Source organism: Canis lupus, chromosome 28, assembly GCF_048164855.1.
Source record: "Canis lupus baileyi chromosome 28, mCanLup2.hap1, whole genome shotgun sequence".
NCBI classification, from domain to species: domain Eukaryota; kingdom Metazoa; phylum Chordata; class Mammalia; order Carnivora; family Canidae; genus Canis; species Canis lupus.
The window spans coordinates 32036133-32059713 of NC_132865.1; the positions used below are offsets into that span (position 1 = coordinate 32036133).

The following is a 23581-nucleotide window of genomic DNA, read 5'->3' on the forward strand; positions in this document are numbered from 1 at the left end:
TTTTGATCTTCCCTTCACTTGACTTTGGTTAATTCGCTTAATCAAGACCTATTTAGTGAACATCTACTGTATGTTTGACCAAACCAGATGTAGGCTTGCCTCCCTGAAGCACAGTGGCAAGTAAGAGACACTTGCAGAGCTGTGTGAAAATAGCAGAATTATACAAGGTGCTACAGGAGCTCAAAGGAATGAGCAATACTGGAAAGATTTTAATTTTAATTATAAAAAGCAAGACAGGCAAAGTTGAGTGGGGACTGGGGAAAGATCAATACAGGAAATACAAGTGTGCCAAGTAAGAAATGTAAGGGAACGTCATGTGCAAAGAACAAAGAAAAGTAACTATGGCATGTTTAGTGAAATGACTTGCTATGGTGTCTGGAACATTACATGTGAAGGAGGGAGTATTTTTACAGCTTATATATTTGGTTAATCAAAGTTGCCATCGCTCATTTAATGTCTGTCCTGGACTACAATATCTTTAAGTATACTCATGATACATATCCTAGTCATCATTCAAGCCTCTGCACACAGCACCATCTAGGTTCACTTAGTAAATACTGGCATAATGCAACTGAACTGAGGTGAGCTTGGAGCCTGATCAGGAAGCAGGACCTGATGTGAATCACAGGCCATGTGAAGGGGTTTGAACATTATCTTGAGCACAAGGAAAGATTATCTAAAGGATTTCAACAAGAGGAGAACATAACCCCACTTGAATTTTGGAAATGCAGATTATTTATTTATTTATTTATTCATTTAATAATTAACAGTGATTGAGTTTCAGGTGACATGATTCTGTCTGGAAACACAATGGTAAACAAAACCAGATATAGCCTCAGCTTTCATACAGTTTAGCATCTATGTGTTGAGAGTATGTGTTAGATGCTATAATGAAAGAGACAGTGTCCACTCAGATCATGTTGTAGGAGAGTCTGAACTAGGTTGCTGGATCAAGAGAATTTTTCCTGAGGAAATGATACTTGAGGTGTGGTCTGTAATACAAGAAGGAATCCTGGGCAGTGTGCGGGGGAGGAGACGAGTGTGTGGAAGAATATTCCAGACTGAGGGCATGTGGCGGAAAGGAAAGTGGAACCTCTGAAGAAGAGAAAGAAGGCTGACAGAATGGGAGCACAAGTGGCAAGGGAGAACAGATGAGAACATAGGAGAAGAGGAAATTAGGGCTAGATCACTTATGGCATTGGAGCCACCGTAAGGACTGTATTCTCTTGGGAAATGTAATTCAGAATGTTTGAAAATATCACATACTGTAGTGTGGAAAACAAGGTTTGGCTGAAGGAGCAGGAGTGGCTATTGAGAGGCTAATTAGAGACCATTAGAGTTTTCAGGAAATTCGGGGCTTATATTCTGGATCAGAAGAGTAACAATGGTAATATGGAAATGTTAATGGATAATAGATATTTAACAGGTGGCATCTGTAAGATAGGTAGAGGGTTAGACAATGAGAAGTTATTGAGGAAATAAAAAATGACAAAGATGATTCCAGGGTTTCTGACTTAAAGCCTAAAAAAGAGAAGCTTGTGATTCAGAATCTTACATGTGGATCTTGGGAAGTTTTGAGACATTCAAATAGAAATATTTAACAGCTTAATCTGGGTCATAGAAAAGAAATCCAGAGAATCAGAATAATAAGCACGATTGACCTGCAGACCCTGAACTAAAGAGAAGGCAGGCCTGTCATTCCCTTGGGAGACAGATTTAAGGGACAAAAGAATTAAGGAATTCTGTGGAGGAAGATATACCTACAAAAGGAAAAGAGGAGAGGGTTCAGATGGAAGGACAGATGGATTGGAGTAAAGGAGACTTTGAGGATGGGTTAGGGGAAGACTCAGGTAGGCCTCAGTTCAACAAGCCAACTGAGACACAAGGGTGACTTGAATGAAGATAATGTCCACAGGAATAGAAGAAAATGGAATGGCTGCCAGAGAGCCTTAGTATGTGGTTTGAGTAACTAGGTAAATTCATAGAGATAGGAAACAGTGATAGGCATTGTGGGGTTTTGGGGGAGAAGGGGAAGCAAAAATATGAATTCAGTTTAGAATTTGGCTAAAAGAATGGTGCTCAAAAACTCGGCAAGAAAAGTGTCAGTGAGTGGATCAGAATATTAGCCTGATTGAAGAGGGCCAACATTTAAACTTATGTTACAGTTATTTAAACAGTTCCTACTAGATTTAAGTTCAACAGAGAAGGAAGCAGGGGAAGATGGTAGGATGGACAGAAGAAAGATAACATGAGCCAGTAATTCACACCCAAGGAGAAAAAATTAATAATTATTAAAATAAAATCTAACTAATAACACAGAGATGCAAGTTAAAACAATGACATACCTACTCCTGGCAGAAAATTAAAACAAAAGCAAGGCCACTGCAGCTTGTTCACTTACAGTTTATATTTCCAGCTTTGCTTTTAACACAACAATACGGAGGAAAGATTTTTCACAGCAACAATATTTATGATACAAATTTTATTTTATTATTTTTAAAAAGATTTTATTTATTTATTCATGAGAGACACAGAGAGAGAGAGAGACACAGAGAGAGAGAGAGAGAGACAGAGAGAGAGAGGCAGAGACACAGGCAGAGGGAGAAGCAGGCCCCATGCAGGGAGCCTGACACCGGACTTGATCCCAGGTCTCCAGAATCACACCCTGGGCTGAAGATGGCGCTAAACCGCTGAGCCACCTGGGCTGCCCTATGATACAAATTTTAAAATGTGAATCAAATGCCTCCTAAATGTCCAGAAATACCAAAAATGCACACCTTCTATAATATGATGCAATCATGTGAAGTAATAATTATAAAATTACTCACAAGTTTAAATCTAGTTATCATCTAAGGTGAAGCAAAACAAAAAAATGACTTTTATTCTATGGTTGTGGGGACAGTCATGCCCACAATTGAGTCTTTGTTGTACTTTGGGCATTCTGAGTGGACCTGACTTTCCTGGCTATGAGAAAGGGGCAAGAAGACCCATCTCACAAACAGACTTCTACAGTTTCTCCCATACCAGTCGCCAATATTTGCTGTTCCAAGTTTCCTCCCAGACAACCATGCTGACAGAACCGGAGAGAGAGCATGGATTTGCAACACTGTGCTTCAGAATTTACAGTGACTCCCATCAAAATCATGGAAGAAAGAACTGCTGTCCTCAGAAGCTTTCTCAAAACCTCATCTCCAAACCCATTTTTCATGAGCTCATCCTTGGACTGCAGCACCAACTCTTCTCAAACATCTCCCCTGACTTTCTCCAAGGCAGAGCTAACTAGACACAAGTTACTCATTCCTATTTGCTTCTTTTGTAAAGTAGAGGCTTGTGGCAGGGAGCATTAAGAAAAAAAAAAAATATATATATATATATACACACACACACAGACATACAAGATGCATATGTCTATATACATATATATGTATGTTTGTGTGTATATATATGTGTGTGTGTGTATATATATATATGTACATACACACCCATGTGTAAATGTAAATATAGTAGTTAACAAGGACTTGCTGGGCACTACACCTTTTCTTGAATTTACTAGTAACATATTCTACTTCTAATACCAAACTTTGATAACTTTTTATACTCCTATAAATAAAGAATATTTCAGAATACCACCTCTGGCCCAGTCATGATTACTCTTCAGCTATGAGTAGTCTAAAAGGTAAAATTTTTTAAATTAAAGTTGTTTTACTAGGATTAGCCAAAAGACATTATTTTTCATTTTAAAGCTCTATGTTGTTTTAATTTTTTTTGTGCAATAATAAAATTTTTTAATTAACATACAACTTTAAAATCAACATAAGTACTTATTAATTAATAAAAGTTTCTCAAATGGGAATTTAAAAATCTTCCCCAGTGACTTCTCAGGGCTGGGAGGAAAAAATAAAAACATATATATGTGTAAATGCTTGGTGAATGGCAAGGCACTTCACAAATGAAGCAGATCGTCATTTTAAAAATCTGTACATTTTTAGAACATCTGGTGTGGTAACTTGGACAAACTAGATTCTAAATTATTACTTATGAAATAAACTAATTATTTAATAAGTAGCTGGATTTATGCAGCCAAAGGGTCTCACGGTTTCATACGACACTTTATGCATTTATTATAAAATGAAACTTATAATTTCTGGGAAAATAAAAGTAAAAAATTTTTCCATTGTAGCTGAAATGATTAAGCCATGATACCAAAGGTGGAAAGCAAAAGAGACCTCATTTATTAATTTTCCAGGGGAAGTGGTTTTATTTTATAATGCTTAGTGGAAGATTTTCCACGAGGTTACCATAGAGCCAAACCTTTTTTTTAAATAGACTTTATTTTTTAGAGCAGTTTTAAGCTCACAATGAAATTGAGAAGAGACAAAGATTTCCCATATACGTCCAGCCACCTCACAATCTCCCCGACCAGCAACATCCTGTGCCAGAGTAGCATATTTGTGACGATTGATGAACCTGCATTGACACATCATTAGCACCCAAAGTCCACAGTTTCTGGTAGGGGTCACTCTTGGTGCTACTCATGGGTTTGGACAAATGTATAATGTATCCATCATTGTATTATCACAGAGTAGTTTCATTACCCTAAAACTTCTCTGTGCACTACCTATTCATCCTTCCCTCCTCCCAAACCAGGGCAACCACTGCCATTTAGCCAAACCTTTATAATAGTTAACACCACTTCTACAAGAAGCCTTTTTATGCTGCCTCTGTTAGTTGCATAAACTTCCTTGGAGCTACCTCTCTCCCACCACCACCGTTCCCTACCTTCTTTTCTTTTCTTTTTTCTTTTCTTTTCTTTTTTCTTTTTTTTTCTTTTTTTTTCTTTTTTTTACATTATCTGCTGTAGGACATTTTCTGGAATAAAAACCTATATGCCTTAATGAAGGAAAATTCTTTAAAATTTTAAATGTAAATAACAGTAATGCAATTATTCATTGGAAAAATATGAACTGGACTCCACTGTGAAGTAAGCTGTGGTGATAGAGGAATGATCAAAACAGGTACAACTCCATGTCCTTGTATTACTTACATCTATCAATAATATATGATACACCAAAGTTCTCAGTGTGGAAGGGGCTGGTACATATTTGCAGCTCCTGGTCCTCCTCCTTTTACCTAGCAATTGAGAAAACAACAAGACAGGATAGTAAATATAAGATTCTTAGTCCAAAGACTACCTACAATCATCTATGCATGGCTTCCTGGAGTATGAACATTTTCTCTGTTGCTGCCCTGATGAAGGAATGTCACAGTTAGAACTGGGTTAGGGCTACTGTGATTTTGTCTTCCTTAGATTATTTATCTATAGGTTCCAAGCAGAAATTTCTAAGGTGGGTGTCTGTAGAAACAGAGAGAGCCAAGTTTTCTTTTTATTGCAGTCTCTATGCCAGTTGTAAGAAAAAGAACAGTTATCACATATGGGGGTATAGGCTAAATGCCTCATATGTATGTATATCCTATCTTACCACATCCTTATAAAATAAGTATTATTGGCCACATATTACCTCCCTCCCCCCTCATGGCATATTTATTTAGCATCAACATTGGCAAAAATGTGACAATACTGAGATGATCAAAAAATTATGAGATGCTATTCTTTTCAAATCTAACCATGATCAAGATATCAAGTAGTAGTTACCATAAACATAAATTAGAAGTGAATTTACTAGTCTTTCTCTCACTTCTTCATTCTGTTGTTTCATCGGAGAAGTATCGAATGTCCTACTCTATACCAAGCCCAATGCTAATTTTAGGAAATGTCATGGTTAATAAGACATAATCCCTGCCTTCCAAGAGTGCTGTTTAGTGCTGAAAGACAACAAGTAAATAGGCAATTAAAATAATGTTTACTAATCGCTAAGCTATGGGTATTTACAGGGTAGCCAGAGAACCGAGATGCATACTAAACAGATATTTTCTGTATACTCCCATCCAACCTCCACACAAATTGTTAAATTCCCTTATGTCCCTCTGAATATGATGTTGGAAGCTATTATGAAAATCTCTAGTAGCTATTTTTAATTTTTTTACTGTGGCTGGCTGGACCTAAAGTAAACAGAGGTTCTCAAAGCTACAGATTCAGTACCTTCAACTCAACATGAGAGAAGATGTCTAGAAGAACATGTGGGGAAAATAAAAATTAGGCTGGAGAACGAAGTAGAACACAAGACTTCTTTTAATTAACATGCAAAGGTACTTTGTGGTCACACTGATCATTTCCAAAAAAATGCCTGCCAAATACTCAAAGCTGAAAAAATAGTTTCTAAGTCGTTATATCAACTAAAAATTGGTGTTTCATGCAGAAAGTGGTTAGTTCTGCCTGCAACAAAAACAATCACAAAGATGTTCTTCTTTGGAGGCAACCATAATATGTCTGTAGGCAGTGCGAAGGTTTTATTTATATTTACTATTACATCACTTAAAATACAAAAAAGGTATGTACTCAGGGATTGAGATTTCATAAAAATTAATATTTTTTACTGCTTCATGATGGACATTCTTTTTTTCCTTGAATATGTCTTTTTATTTTAGTATTTAGAAATTTTAAGTTAATAAGTGGTAAAATTGAATTTGTTTTGGTATACAGTCCTATGAGCACAGATTCATAAAACCAGTACCACAATTAGGATACAAAATAGCTCTCTTACCCTGCAACACCTCTTAGGGATACCCATTTGTAATCACAACCTGCCCCCACTCCCAATCTTTGGCAACCACTGGTTTCTGAGATTATTGTGTAATCTTTTTGATAAATCAAATACATTAGCATGTGATACTTTGAAACCAGCTTCTTTCACCCGATATCTAGTACCTTCAAGATTCATCCAAGTTATTGTCTGTTACAATAGCTTGTTCCTTTTAACTGCTAAGTAGTTTTCCTTTTTATGAATGAAACATATTTTGTTCAACCATTTACCCATGGAAGAATATTTAAATTTTTTCCAGTTTGGGGGAAGTCTGAATATAGCAGCTATAAATATTCATGTAAAGACTTTTGTGTGAACATAAGTTTTCATTTCTTTGGGGTAAATACATAGGAATGAGATTGCTGGGTCATATGGTAAGTCTATGTTTCACTTTATAAGAAACTGCCAAACTGTTTTCCAGAGTGGCTGTCCCATTTTTGCATTCTTACTAGCAATATATGAAAGTCCTAACCACGCTGCATCCTAACCAAACTTGATACTGTCAGTATTTTTATTTTAACCATTCTAATTGATGTGTAGTAGTATCTCATCCTGGTTTTAACTTGCATTTCTCTACTGGCAAATAATTTTTGAACATCTATCATGTCTTTACTTAACCTTCTCTTATCCTCTGATGAAGTGTTGAAGTCTTTTGCCCATTTTTAAATTGATTTGTTTGATTTTCTACTGTTGAAATTTGAGAGATTTTTACACATTCCAGATACAAGTGTTTTATCAAATTTATGATTTTCAAGTATTTTCTCCAGTCAATATCTTGTTTTTTTCATTCTTTTAACAGTATCTTTTATGAAGTAAAAGATTTTAATTTTGACAAAGTACAATTATCATGTTTTCTTTCGTGGGTGGTGCTCTTGGTGCCATGTTCAAGAACACTTTGTCTAGCCTCAATACTGAAGATTTTCTCCAATATCTTCATAGAAGAGTTTTATGGTTGTATTTTTTATGTTTACATCTATAATCCATTTTGAGGAATTTTTGTGTAAGTTATAAAGTTTAGGTAAAGGTTCATTTTTTGCATACAATTATCTAATTATTCTAGTACCATTGTTGAAAAGACTATATTTCTAGATATGTAAGGATAGTCTTTCTCTTGCAAGTGCATGATGATAAAAATTATAATAACTTCCAGTACAGTTTGATGTCACTGCCTTGATTCATGCTACAGTTCTAGCAGCTTTAACCATTCTGCTTCTGCATCAACCATTACTGTAGTACCATCAGTGCAAATTTTAACAGAGCTTAAAAGGCAAATGATGACTTAAGCATCTCAGGAATCTACAGGCTTCACTTTGAAAAATGCTACATCAGATCATTTTATCCTATCATCCTCCTACTCATTTCTATTCCCTCACATTCTGCACTTTTTGCTAACTCCTTTCTATTCTTTAGCTCTTGAACCCATAAAACACAGTAAATATTTTTCCTATGTGTTCCTATAACACTCTGTGCAATGTAGAAGATATTTTAAAAATATGAGATGCTACTATTTCCAGATCTAACAATGATCAAGATATCAACAGTAGAAACCACAAACATAAATTAGAAATAAATTTACTCATTGCATCAAGTGCCCTCCTTCAACAAGCACTGGGTGTTATATGCAACTGTTGAATCACTAAATTCTACCCCTGAAACTAATAATACAGCCTGTTACCTAAATTGAATGTAAGTAAATTTTTTATAAAGTAAATTTACTAGTTCCTCTCTGACTTACTTCTTCATTCCAATATTTTTTCTTTTTAGCATAGAAGCATTTGATACTATGTGCCCAGACCAATTCTCAGTTTAAGACATGTCATAATTAGTTGGACCTCATCAAACAAACAAATAGATCTTACTCCATGAAAGGTCTTATAAAGAGGATTTTTTTTAAAAAAGTTTAAGACTGGGAGAAAACATTTGCAAATCACATATCTAACAAAGGACAAAAATTTAGAATAGATAAAGAATTTCTAAGATTCAACAGTTTTTTTTTTAAAGGAATATAAATCAAAATGAGCCAAAGGTGTGAACAGACATTTCACCAAAGAAGATATACAACTGGCAAATAAGCACATGAAAAATATTTTAGGGCAGCCCTGGTGGCTCAGCGGTTTAGCACCGCCTTCAGCCCAGGGTGTGATCCTGGAGAACCAGGATCAAGTCCTGCATCGGGCTCCCTGCATGGACCCTGTTTTTCCCTCTGCCTGTGTCTCTGCCTCTCTCTCTTTCTCTCTCTCTCTCTCTCTTTCTCTGTCTCTCATGAATAAATAAATAAATAAAATCTTTAAAAAAAGAAAAATATTTTAAATTTATTAGCCTTAGGAAAATGCAAAATAAAACTATAATGAGCTATCACTACACATTTATAGGAATAGCCATAGTATAATGTAGTGACAACACAAAATGTAACTGAGCTTGCAAAGCAACTGAATCATTCATACATTTCTGGTGAGAATATATAAAATAGTACAAATGATTCTGGAAAAATTTTGACAGTTTATTTTGATTCTAAACATACAACTGCCCTGTAGCCCAACAAATTGAGTCTTGGTTATTCATTCCAGAAAAATGAAAAGTTATGTTCACACAAAAACTTATTCACAGACTTTCATATAAAATTCATTTAAATAGCCCCAAGCTGGAAATAACCCAAGTGTCTTTCCTTGACTGGATGGTTAAACAAACTAATACATCCATATCATGGAATATTACTCTGTAATGAAAAGAAATGAACTATTGATGTATACAAGAACTTGGATGAATATCCAGAGGATTGTGCTCAGTAAAAAAAAAAGCTAACCCCAAAAAGTTACACACTGTATGATTCACTGATACAATATTTTTGAAATAATAAAATTGAATGGATGGAAAGCACATTAATGGTTTCCAAGAGCTAGGAAGAAAGGAAGGAAAGAGCATTTATAAAATGGCAATAGAGGAACACTTATGGAGGTGAACTGTTCATATCTTTATTATGGTGGTGGATCCATGAAAAAAATATATATATATAATCAAACTGCATTGAATCAAGCACATACACATACATACAAAACAAGTGAAATATGAATAAGTTAGGTGGATTTCAGCATTATCAACTATCTGTTTGTACTATACTCTAGTTTTGTAAAATGTTACTATTGAGGAACATTGAAAAAATGGTATATGAAATGTCTCTTTATTATTCTCTGCCACTGTATATGAACCTACAACTATCTTAAATTGAAAAGGTTAATTAAAACATATTAAAGTTTCAAGGTACAAAATTACCACATACAACTACTTGTGTCTCTATGCATTAACAATTAACACCTTGAACATGAAATTAAGAAAACAATGACATTTGCAACAGTATCTAAAGGAATAAAATACTCAGGAGTGAACTTAACAAAGATATGAAAGATCTGTACTTTGAAAATTAGAAAACACTGTTGAAACAAAGTAAAGAAAACAGATAAGTGGAAAGACATCCCATGTTCATGGATTGGCAGACAATATTATGATGTCAATACTACCCAAAGTGATCTGGAGATGTAATGTAATTCCTATCAAATTCCCATTACTGTTTTAGTAGAAATAGAATAATATACCCTAAAATTCATAAGGAATCTAAAGGTATAACCAAATAGTCAAAACAATCTTGAAGAAAATGATAGACTTGAAAGACTCAGTTCCTGATTTCAAAACTTACTACAAAGTTATATTAATCAAAACAATGTGATACTAGCATAAAGACAGACATATAGACCAATGAAATAGAATAGAAAGCCCAGAAATAAACCCTTACAAATGGTGCTGGGAAAACTGGATATCCACATGTGAAAGAGTGAAGTGTATACTTACCTTAACCATGCACAAAAAAAACCCCAAAATTGATCAACAACATGCACAAGCTAAAACTATTAAAATCTTAGAAGAAAACATAGGATGAAAGCTTCATTATATTGGATTTGGATATTGGATTGACTTTCTTGGCTATAATACCAAAAGCACAGGCAATAAAAGAAAAAAAAGTTGATAAATTGGACCTCATCAAAATTTAAAAAAAAAAAAATTGTGTGTCCAAGGACATTATCAGCAGAGTGAAAAAGCAACACATAGAATGGAAGAAAATAACTGCAAATTATATATGTGATGAGGGATTAATATCCAGAATAGATAAAAAACTCCTACAGTTCACCAAAATAGCAAAACAAATAATCCAATTTAGAAATGGGCAAAGAACTTGAGCAGATATCTCTCCAAAGAAGATACACAGATGGCTAATAAGTACATGAAAAGATGTTCAACATCACTCATTTTTAGAGAACAGCAAATCAAAACTACAATCAGATGTTACTTCACACTGGCTAGGAGGCTACTACAAAAACAAACAAACAAACAATCAATAAATAAAAATGAAAGTCAAGAAGGATAGGGAGAAATCAGAATACTTGTACATTGCTGGTGGGAATATGAAACAAAGCAGGTACTGTGAAAAACAGTATGATGATTTGTCAAAAAATTAAACATAAGGATTGAAGAAGATATAAACAAATGGAAATATATCCCATGTTCATGGATCAGAAGAATTAACATTGTTAAAAACTAATCAAAACCATCTATAGAGTCAATGTGATTGTTATTAAAACTTTGATGGTATTTTTCACAGATTCAAAAAATCCTAAAATTTGTATAGAACCACAAAAGACCCTAGCCAAAACCAATCCTTTTTTAGGTTTTACATTTTATTGTGTTTCATATCATCTCAACAATAATTGAAAACTTTTCTTGAACATTAGACCCAGCTATTTTGATAAATGGTATCTATGGAGGATTTTAGATCAAAGCATGAAAGTGAGTCAGAAGGTAAAACAAGGCAGACTGGCAGAAGCTTAGCTTCAGAGAAAAAGAAACCTGTAAGCTAAGACAGAAACTAGAGCTCAATTAAGCATTTAAAACCATGATTTTATAGTACCAATTACAGTAAAATGTGTAGCCTGCAGCAAAAACAAAATTTATTCATACTACATTGACATCAATAATTGATCATTTGTTTATGTATACAATGGAATATTACTCAGCCATTAGAAATGACAAATACCCACCATTTGCTTCAACGTGGATGGAACTGGAGGGTATTATGCTGAGTGAAATAAGTCAATTGGAGAAGGACAAACATTATATGTTCTCATTCATTTGGGGAATATAAATAATGGTGAAGGGGAATAGAAGGGAAGGGAGAAGAAATGGGTAGGAAATATCAGAAAGGGAGACAGAACATGAAGACTCCTAACTCTGGGAAAAAAACTAGGGGTGGTGGAAGGGGAGGAGAGTGGGGGATGGGGGTGAATGGGTGAAGGGCACTGAGGGGGGCACTTGACGGGATGAGCACTGGGTGTTATTCTGTATGTTGGCAAATTGAACACCAATAAAAAATAAATTTATTATTAAAAAAATAATAATTGATCATTTTAACTCTTCTGAATGAACACACCCAGAAACATCATCCTTCCTGTTTTCAAACTATACTACAAAGTTGTAGTAATCAAAACAATATGGTCTCGCATAACATTAAACATATAGACCAATGGAACAAGATAAAGAGCCAAGGGGGGAAAAAGCACATATGTGGTCAACAAATATTTGACAAGACAGCCAATAATACTCAATGAAGAAAAGATAGCCTCCTCAATAATGGTGTTGGAAAAACTGAAGAATCATATACAGAAGAATGAAACTGGACTCATATCTTATACCACTCACAAAAATTAACCGGAAATGAATTAAAGACATAAATGTAAGACCTGAAACTATAAAATTCCTGAAAGTAAACATAGGGAAAAATGTTCTTGACATTGATGTTGGCACTGATTTTTTGGATGTAACACTGCAAGCAAAAGCAACAAAAGGTGTTGAGAGAACCTACAGAATGGGAGAAAATATTTGTATTTCATATGTCTGACAAGGGGTAAATATCCTGCATACACCAAGAACTCATTCCACTCAATAGTAAATAAACAATCCAGTTTTTTAAATGGACAGAAGAACTGAATAGACATTTTTCCAAAGAAGGAATTCAGATGTCCAAGAGACACAAGAAAAGGTGCTTGATGTCACTAAATATCAAAGAAGCGCAAATCAAAACCACAATGAGATGTCACCTTACCTCTATTAGAAAAGTTTGTCATCTAAAAGACAAGAGATTGCAGGTGTTCGTGAAGATGTGGAGAAAAAGGAACTATTGGTAAGAATGTAAAATGGTACAGCCACTGTGGAAAACAGCATGGAGATTCCTCAAAAATTAAAAAGAACACTGCCATATGACCCAGCAATCCCACTTTTGGGTATATAACCAATGGAAATAAAAACAGAGTCTCCAAGACATGGAAACAACCAAGTGTCCATCTACAGATGAGTGGATAAGAAAAGATGTGGTATGTATACACAAATAGGACGTTTTCCAGTCTTTAAAAAGAAGAAAACTCCATCATCTGCAACAACATGGATGAAACTTGAGGGTGTTATTCTAAGTGAAATAAGTCAGACGAGAAAGACAAATACTGCATGATCTCTCTTGTATGTGAAATTTTAAAAAGCCAAACTCATAGGAACAGAAAGTAGAATGCTGAGGCATGGTGGAGGGGGAATTTGGGGAGATGTTGCTCAAATGGTTTGAACTTTCAGATATAAGATGAATAAATTCTGGGGATGTAACCGACAGCATGGTGATTATAATCAACAACACTGTATTATATACTTGATGGTTGCTAAGACAATAGATCTTAAATGCCCTGACCACAAAAAAAAAAAAAAAAAAAAAAAAAAGATAAAAATGTGATGTGATGGAGGTGTTAGCTGAAGTTATTGTGGTAATAATATCACAATGTATGTGTATCAGATCAATGCATTTTACACTTTAAATTCATAGTATCAGGATGCCTGGGTGGCTCAGCAGTTGAGCATCTGCCTTCGGCTCAGGGTGTGATCCCAGGGTCCTGGGATCGAGTCCCCCATCAGGCTCCTCGCCGGGAGCCTGCTTCTCCCTCTGCCCATGGCTCTGCCTTTTTCTCTCTGTATCTCTCGTGAATGAATAAATAAATATTTAAATAAATAAATAAAAATAAATTCACAGAGTTATATGTCAATTTTCTTGATTAGGAACAAAACTGGAAACAGAAAACAAATATTTGATCAGAAGAGACCATGAAAGACATAGATGTCTAAGTGTGAACAGAAGTATCGAAGGAAAAAAATTAATTTAAAAGCATGATGCAGAATAAATTTAGGATGAAAAGATGAATTAAATTCATTTCCTTGATGATAATGCCAGAAAGGAAAACAAAATGAAAACAGTTCTGCATTATTAACAGGAATTGAAAGAAGCAAGAAATTATCTCAGAGAAAAAAAAATCAAAAAAAATTTTAAATGGCTTTATACATCTCTTAGATGATGAATCTGAAAACTAATGAGTATCATGGTAAGAAACATGGTTTTTTTGTGGGCATCACATTCCTTATTTTCAAAGTGAAGCTCTGGATTAGATTAAGGATATTAAACCAATACCCTCATGCTGGCCTCCCTCCTTAGCACCCATGGCAAGCACTGATAACAAATCAAGGGATTTCCTTGCTGACATCAGACTGAGCCCCATGACCCTTCTTTACACAGGCAAGCAGCCACTACCCATCAACTCCTTCATTGCTCAAAATGGAAATAATTTGATCTTCAGTTTTGATACTAAAAAACTTCCAATTTTAAGGTCCAATATTTGTATAACTAATTGGGGTATACTGTGGTGATAATTTTGAAATGTTTAATTTGGAAATTTCTTAATTTTTTTTTCAAAAAAAGGTAGAAGTACTAGCAGGGTCAAAGGAAATAATTGTTACCTTAATTCTCCATTAAATCTTATGGTCAGCATTATTGATTCAAATCGATAGATATCCTACCTGCACTATTTTTGAGCTAGGCTTATATTATTTGTAATACAGATTGCAGAATGATTTATTTACACATTATTTTACCTACTCCCAGGTAAAAGTTTTTAATAGGGGAACATTACCAATGTCTACAACTGATTAGGGTAAACGAATGTATTGGATAAGAGGTATTATACAAGCTAATTTATTACTTTAAAAATGTAATAATAAACAATGTCAAAACACAAGCCCCTTGAGTAAACTCCAGTGAGCTGCTCAAGCATTCAAGTAACTAAGAACATACCACGAAGTTAGCCATCAGATGATTTTTCGAGTCATTTTTCTGTTTTCCACAAAGCTGAAATACCGTATTCCTGAAAATCTTTTCTATTTCAACATCAGAACATTGCCCATTGCTTCAGTGCTTGATCTTAAAAATGTACTGTAAACAATGGTACTATGCCTTCCTTTGTGCAGGAAATTTCAGTAACAGAGAAAGAGCCAACTGGAATACATAACCTGTTGAAGAGTACTTTAAGTCTTTTTCTCTTTTAAAGATTTTATTTATGTATTCATGAGAGACACACACACAGAGAGAGAGGCAGAGACATAGACAGAGGGAGAAGCAGGCTCCATGCAGGGAGCCTGACGTGGGACTCGATCCTGAGACTCTGGGATAATGCCCTGAGCTGAAGGCAGACACTCAACCACTAAGCCACCCAGGCATCCTGAGTCTTTTTTTTTTTTTTTTCTAATTAGAGATGGAATTATATGATTCATGTCAGAACTAAAAACACTTAAATTTTGTCCCTTTCTCAAGGCATCATTATAATTAGAAGTTTATGAATTATCTGTCTATATCTTGTTATATTCCATACGGTGCAAAAGAGATGAGATCATGTTTCCTCTTTATCACTTACTATAAAATATACGCAATTTTAATGTATTGAACTAACATATAACAGATATCTACAGTATTTGCCTGTTGTTTTTCTTTTTATCTTTTGACTCCCTTCACCCATATTTTCCCACCCCATCCCCCCCACCTCTGGCAACCACCAATATCCTCTCTGTATCCATGAGGTTGGTGCATTGTTGTTATTGATAGTGTTTAGATTCCTCATATAAGAGAGATCATACAGTATTTGTCTTTCTCTGTCTGACTTATTTCGCTTAGCATAATACCCTTGACATCCATCCAAGTTGTCACCAATGACAAAATTTCAGTTTTTTATGGTTGAATAAAATCCATTATATATATATGACATATATATGTCACAATTTCTTTATCCATCCATTCATTGGACACTTATGTTGCTTCCATATCTTAGCTATTGTGAATAATGCTGCAATCAGTAGAGAGGTATATTTATTTCCTTGGATGGTGGTGATGGTTGCACAACAATATAAATGTATTTAATACCACTGAATTGTAATTGTAAAAAATAAATAAAACATACTACCTTGCACAGATAAGTATAGTGTCAACGTGCTATGGCTTTAAAATAACTTATTTTTAGATTCTTACAATTTGGTCATAAAGCCTTATAATTTGATCTTAATGCATTTTTTAAGACAAAGAATATTTAACTAGAAACTAAAGAAATAACTGTGGAGTGAATATATGAATTAAAACAGCCAGTGATATCATGTATTCTGTAATTCTAGAGTTGAAAGCTTACTTCTTTAGTATGCGATTCTCTCATACTAAAGGTGAAAAGCAAATAAAGTATTGCTCTGTTGCTTCATCACCTTATTAAGAAAGGTTGACTCTGTGCTTAGCTAGCAGGAAAAATAATTTATTTCTCTGTCACTTTATTTATTCACCTACAGCAAGGTAAATATAAGGTGTTACTTGTTATTTATTTAGCTTTTTTAAGATACCTACCTCATTACTGGGAACATATCCTATTAGGAAAGCAATTCTCTTCTCTTGTTTAGGTAGTAAGTATATCAGAATTATTTATAATAAAAGTTTTCTACATATAAAATGTTAACACTTCGAAAGAAATGTATGAAAACTTTAAAGAAAATTAATTGGCAATATTACACAGCTGTAGTCATGTAAGTGGTTATACTAAAATCAAAAGCAATAGTCTTCTCCATACTTACATTTAATTATGTATCACAATTTGTGAAATCATTGAAAGACTGTTAATTTAATAATTAAGGTACAGTTGTGAATAAAACAGAATGATATTTAGGGCACTAAAAAGGAATCCTGCGTATTTTTACAACTAACATCGTCATTGTAAATTGAGGAGACCTGCTAGCTGCCAAGTACCTAATCCTAACACTCCTATGGATGAGTCTTTCAAATCCTAGTCAACATCTTTGTCCCCATCTTTCCATGGGGATGGAAAGCTTGAGAAGAGATCATCATAAGTGTGCCTCAATAGAAGGGAAATCCATTAGTCTTTTATTTATTGTAGAATCAGACCAAAGTGAAAAGGGCTCCAGAAATTTATATCAGATGTCTTTTGAACCTCCTTCCAGGAAATCATGATGGTCTGAGTGTCCCCCAAGTAACTTGAAAATGTTGCAATGAAGGACCCTTCCAGGAAGAGGCACAAGCCATCAGCTTCTTTCTCAGTCTCTTCACAAAGTTTCATAGTGGTCAGTAGCAGAGAATAGAGAGAAAAATTGTAGACCATGTACTTCGTAAATGAACTGACTCTTTCCATATATAAAAACAAAATTATTCCACTGGTCACACTGAACTGCACTTGCTATGACTTGAGAGAGTGGAGGGTTTTCTTCTGTGGTTCTCTGGAATTAGATGTTCAGTGGTCCTGTGAATCATCACTTGATGATTGCTTTTAAAATATTTAAATTTATCTAAAAACATATGTAAGACCACAAAGCATTCTGGAATGGAAAGAGAGAGAAAAGTAAACAAAGTAAAGAAGAGGCCAAGTCTAGGGTGAGTAACTCAGTTGTTCAGCTGGATCCCCAAAAATATAGCCAGTAACAAAATCACAGTGGCTAAGGAAAAATGGTTGTTTTCAGGCACATATTTATATTTAAAAGGTTTGATCTATTAGGGGTGGAGGTCAGTCTTTATGATAATACTATGAAGCTGAAGGATGATGATATAATCGTGTTGGGAAACCATTCCAATGTAGAACTAGTGGGACAAAGGCAGGCTTCAGATCTCAAGGAGAAGTTATCAAAAACAAAGCAGGAAATCAGGGTCATAGCCACCTAGGTTGGGATTTGATATCAAGCGCCAGTCCTAGAGGTAAACAAAAATGTACATATACTTTAATAACTGGAGTAGAGGCCAGATCCAAAGAGAGAGTACTCAGAAGGGTTATTGAAGGTAAAGCTAAAGTTCAAGAGATACACATTATATTATAAATGTGTATAAATACATATACTGTACACATAATGTATAAATACACATTTATAATCTGTGTTTTTAGTGCAACACAGAATATAATACAATCATTTCCATATAAGTGGTAGGAATAGAGTTCTCAACATATCACCCAGGACAAAATATATATAGCTGAGCCAAAGAATAAGAACTCAAACCACCCTTGAAAAAAGACATACAACTTCTCTTGACTACAAAATGGATTATTCTCCCATTTGACTGGTTATGCCTGTCTTTATTTAAGCCATATGTAGATGTGGAGTTAGCAGCTAATTAAAATATTCTTTTAAAATGGGAAGTACAACAAATGAAAAATTATGATTGTATGGTTAGTTGTATAAAAAGTATTTGAGTAAACTCAACACTCATTCATTATAAATATCCTTAGCAAAATAGAAAGAGAAGTAACTCTAATCTGACAAAAATTATCCAAAAACAAACAAAAAGCCTTATACTAAACAATATATTCAGTAGTATAATATTGAAAACTTTCTTTAAAATTGGGAGACAATGGCCACAACTATGACCACCTCTATTCAACAATTTACCAGGTATCTTTCTTAAAAATTACTTTTAAAGATTTTATTTATTTATTCATGAGAGACATAGAGAGAGACACAGAGACACAGGTAGAGAAAGAAACAGGTTCTCCGCAGAAAAGTTGATGTAGGACTCGATCCCAGGACCTCAGGATTATGAGAGCAGTCAAAGGCAGATGCTCAACCACTGAGTCACCCAGGTGCCCCACAATTTACCAAAGATCTCAATGTGAAGAGGTAAGAAGGATAAATAAAAGGCATAATGAAATGGTCATCATTTAAGATAAAATGGCTGTATAGAAATCCATATGCATCTACAGACATGCTATTAAAATTAATGAGTAAATTTAACAAAGTTTCTGGATACAATGGCAACAGAAAAAGTCAATATATATTTGTATATATCATAAAATAAAATAAAAGTAGTTTTTAGAAGAGTAATAAAAGATAACCTTGAAGACATTGAAAGGCAAAAAAAAGGCCAATAAGCATATTAATGTGTTCCATGTCACAATACATCAGAAAAATGTAAATGAGGGGATCCCTGGGTGGCTCAGTGGTTTAGCACCTGCCTTTGGCCCAGGGCATGATGCATGATCCTGGAGTTCCAGGATCGAGTCCCACATCGGGCTCCCTGTGTGGAGCCTGCTTCTCCCTCTGCCTCTCTCTCTCTCTCTCTCTCTCTCTCAATCTCTCAAGAATAAATACATAAAATCTTTAAAAAAAAAGAAAAATGTAAATGAAAACCACAATGAGATATCATCTTGCACCAAGTAGAATGGTTACTATAAAAAGAGAAAATAAAATTAAAAAACAGAAAATAACAAATGTTAGAGAGAATATGGAAAAAAATGGAACCCTTGTTCTCTACTGATGAGATTGTAAAAATGGTGCAACCACTATGGAAACCAGTATAAAGTTTCCTCAAAAAGTTAAAGCAATCCCACTTCTGGGTACATATTCAGAAGAATTGAAAGCAATTTCTCAAAGAGATATTTGCAACCCATGCTCATAGCCACACTATTCAAAATAGCCAAGAGGTAGAAACAACCCAAATGTAGACAAATGAATGGATAAACAAATGTAGATATACACACAATGGAATATTATTCAGCCTTAAAAAGGAGGGAAATCCTGTCACATGTTACAACATAGATCATCCTTGAGGACATTATATTAAGTGAAATAAACCAGTCACAAAAAAAGCAAATATTGTATGATTCCATTTACTTGAGATATGTAAAATAGTTAGAATTATATAAAGAGAAAGTAGAACTGTGGTTGCCAGGGGTTAAGGATGAGGAGGGAAAGAGTATTTGTTGTTTCATGAGTATAGAATTTTAGATTTATAAGATAAAATGTTCTGGAGTTCTGTTTTACAATAATGTGAATATACTATATAATAATGTAAATATACACTAAAGCATATATTTAAAAATGTTTAAGATGATAATGAAAATGGGTGCCTGGGTAGCTCAGTCAATGAAGCATCCAACTCTTGAACTCTACTCACGTCATGATCTTGAAGTCATGAGATTAAGCCCCACATCAGGATCCACATTCAGCAGGGAGTCTACTCAAGATTCTTTCCCTTTCTCTCTGGCCCTCCCCTCATTTGCACATTCTCTCTCTCTGTCTCTCAAAAAAACAAAACAAAACAAAACAAAACAAAAAATCTGAAAAAAAGAATGTGAAAAGCACTAAGTTATATTATTAAACTATATTAAAATTATTAAAATTATTTTTTAAAAAAACTCAGGATTTAATATTATTAAAATTATTTTTTTTTTAAAAACTCAGGATTTAATATTAACAGCCTGAAACGGCAGTGGTAGAATAGAGACTATATTCACAGTACATATATTAACAAAATTATATCTCCCAACACCTCTACCTTGCTTGATTGGCTTATACTTATCCCCTGGGGCTTGACTGACACACATCTGCATCTAGAAAGTTCCTAGTCCTTCAAGCACTAGGGAAAATGCTGCTTCTCTTACTTCAATTATATTCCATAAGCTTACAGTAAATACTATATCTTCCAGTAAATACTATAAAGAATTAATTATGGCCTGCCTGACTCAGTTCCGAAACAATACAGTGGTTAAGAGAACCTATGTAGCCAAAAATAATTTCAAAATCAATCAACACTTTTGTTTTCCCAGACACCTTAGGAGACTTTTAGCCCCCCAGCAATAGCTGTAAAAATCCCCTTGCTTCCTATCCCTAATGTATTGCCCTCATAAACTGTGGCTATTTTCCTCAAAATTCTTCCTCCCAAGATAAATCTTCTAATCTTCATCCCTATCAGCATTTTCTTTCCTCCTTCCCTGCTCCTTTCCTCTCAGTATTTCATCTCAAACACCCAACAGCTCATTTGGCAAGAAAATTCCTCCTTAGACAGGACAGAGAGACTGGAGGGGACCAAACCAGTGACTTCTTTACTATGCACAGGTAGAGATAAGCTGGCACTCTTCTTATATTAATAACTGTTAGCCCATCACACAGCTGTTCTAACAAGTATGACTTCACTGTATAATTGGTATGTACTTGACTGGTCCTCCCTAGAATGGAAGTTTCTTGAGTTTAGAGATTCTATCTTTATCATTCTTTAGAACATTTGTGTGCTTACATAAATATGTATTGAATGACTGATAGAGTGAATTCTTTATATTGTGATTCTAAGTTCATACATTTAAACAACTTTATAAGTGCCATGGTATTTTCATTGAGAGTTTTGAGACTGGATTACTTATACTTTAATCAAAACATGACATGGTATACAATGTGTATCCGCAGAGAAAGTGTCAGTGAGGCTTTTTTCTTTTTTTAATTTATGGAAAGTATATCTTGGACTATCCTTATTTTCTTGAGCAGTCAAGAGTGTTACAAAAGTCACTCTTTGTGAAGAGAGTGCAGATTATGACTCAACACAGCTCATATAAAAAAAAGTACACTGCTTTGATCTTAGTATGCAGCACAATGCAGTTTGATCCTAACTCTATGTTCCAAATTAGGAATTCTAGGCAAGAAAGATTCTATATATCTGTGAGTTCAGCAAGGACATGGAAAATTTCCCTAGGGCTTAATGAAAATGCTGGATAAAAGATGCTCTACTGAGCAATCTTGAAGCTTTGTGGTACATAGCAGGTCTCTTTCAGAGAAATCTTGGGGTAGGGACATGAACTGAAAAATATAAATATTAAATCATGTTTTTATGGCTGAAGTAATCTCTCACGAAATACTACTGGCAAAGAAGGAATTTCTGCAAGTACAAGACTTTTATGATCTGTTCTCTCTGTTCCCAGCAGTCCTACATAGTATTTAACCACTCTCTTCCTATTTGAGTTGGGGTTTTTTGTTTTTGTTGTTTTTGGTTTTTGTTTGATTTGATTTGGTTTCTTAAGAAAATTTAAAGATCACATTCTCATCAGCTTTAACTGCCTTCCTAGAACAGTGCTTAATTAGCTTTTTGAGCTTATTTATTATATGAGACAATTGTGGACTTTAATTAAAAAATGGTTGCTTAGTTCGATGGTGTTTGTAGTGTGACTAATTATGGGTTTCATTCTTAATAATAAAAATTTGTAGAAAAAAACCACTCACTGGTCTTTTATCATCTATTCTGCCTCATATCCTAGAACTGACATTTTAAACTCATATCAAGTATGATTAAACAAAACCAACATTGGGGGATCCCTGGGTGGCTTATCAGTTTAGCACCTGCCTTCGGCCCAGAGTGTGATCCTGGAGTCCTGGGATCGAATCCCACATCAGGCTCCCTGCATGGAGCCTGCTTCTCTCTCTGCCTATGTCTCTGCCTCTCTCTATCTCTCTCTGTGTCTCTCATGAATAAATAAAATGAAATCTTAAAACAAAAACAAAACCAATATTATGTCAGTTTCTGAGTTCACATAAGTAGGTCAAGACTAAAACCCAGGTTACCAAAATGTCTAACAAGATCATAAAACTTTATTGCTGGAAGGAATCTGAAGAACACCTAATCTACTTATTTTGCAGATGATGAAACAAGGTCTTATGAAGTTAATTTCCTTGACCAGTGTTACTGCTGGAGATAGAACCCAGACTAGAATTTCAGCCCCTGATTCTAGTAGTATGGAGATTCTCTTCCTCTACTCCAGCCCCAATGGTTTTTATCATTGTCATTATTATTATTATGCTGAACCAATGTAGCAAATTCAAATAGAAATATTTGGGTTTAATTTATGATATGAAATGATAATTTCCTCCTAAAGCAGTTTTTAAATTTACTTATTCAGGATTTTAATGAACTGAGAAGGTATCTCTCCTTCAAAAGCCAGCAAGGAATTTTTTTCAGCAAAGAATTTGAAAGACAACAAATTCTAGTAGTTTATCTTTCTGCTCTACCTAAGATTTAATCTTAACATTTATATAGAAATACTACTTATTAGGTTTGACATTTAAGCTTTACATATTTTCCCCCCATATGAGCAATTGACTTCTTGAGTTGACAATGGAAATGAACTACTGGAGTCTGACTACAAAAACATATAACACAGCATAAACTTTAAGCTTCTGAAAAAGACAGGAGTTTAAGAATCCAAGCACCAGGTACACCATGACCAAAACATAGCTAGCAACAAAATCAGTGTGCTAAGCACAGAAATCCAGAAACTTAGTCCTTTATTTGACCTCAGCTTAGAGTCACGGTGAGTTCCAGAGTGAGAGGCAGGATTGATACTATCAAGAAAATGTGAATACATTTCTATTAAATAAGTATATTGGCAGTTCAAAAAAAATTTCTTGTGCATCTGCCAAGGGTAAATACACACGTAAGAAGTTAGTCAAACAATTGAATCATAAAATAAAAATATGAAAATACTGTCTTTACTTAGAATAAAACAAGGAAAATAATAACTCATTTATTAAATGCCACCAATATCAAGGCACAGCGCCAAGCACTGTAAAAATATATTATCTTGGGATCCCCGGGTGGCTCAGTGGTTTAGTGCCTGCCTTTGGCCCAGGGTGTGATCCTGCAGTCCTGGGACTGAGTCCCCCGTTGGGCTCCCTGTATG

At 34.5% G+C, this 23581-nt stretch overlaps 1 long non-coding RNA gene across 1 annotated transcript in view; it reads right to left on the reverse strand.

The window, feature by feature from the left end:
* LOC140620372 (uncharacterized) overlaps positions 1–23581 on the reverse strand; it is a 93246-nt gene that overhangs the window by 19874 nt on the left and 49791 nt on the right. Inside the window, exon 6 of the long non-coding RNA XR_012020174.1 lies at positions 5045–5130. This is a non-coding gene — a long non-coding RNA (uncharacterized lncRNA). The remainder of the gene's footprint in view (positions 1–5044; positions 5131–23581) is intronic.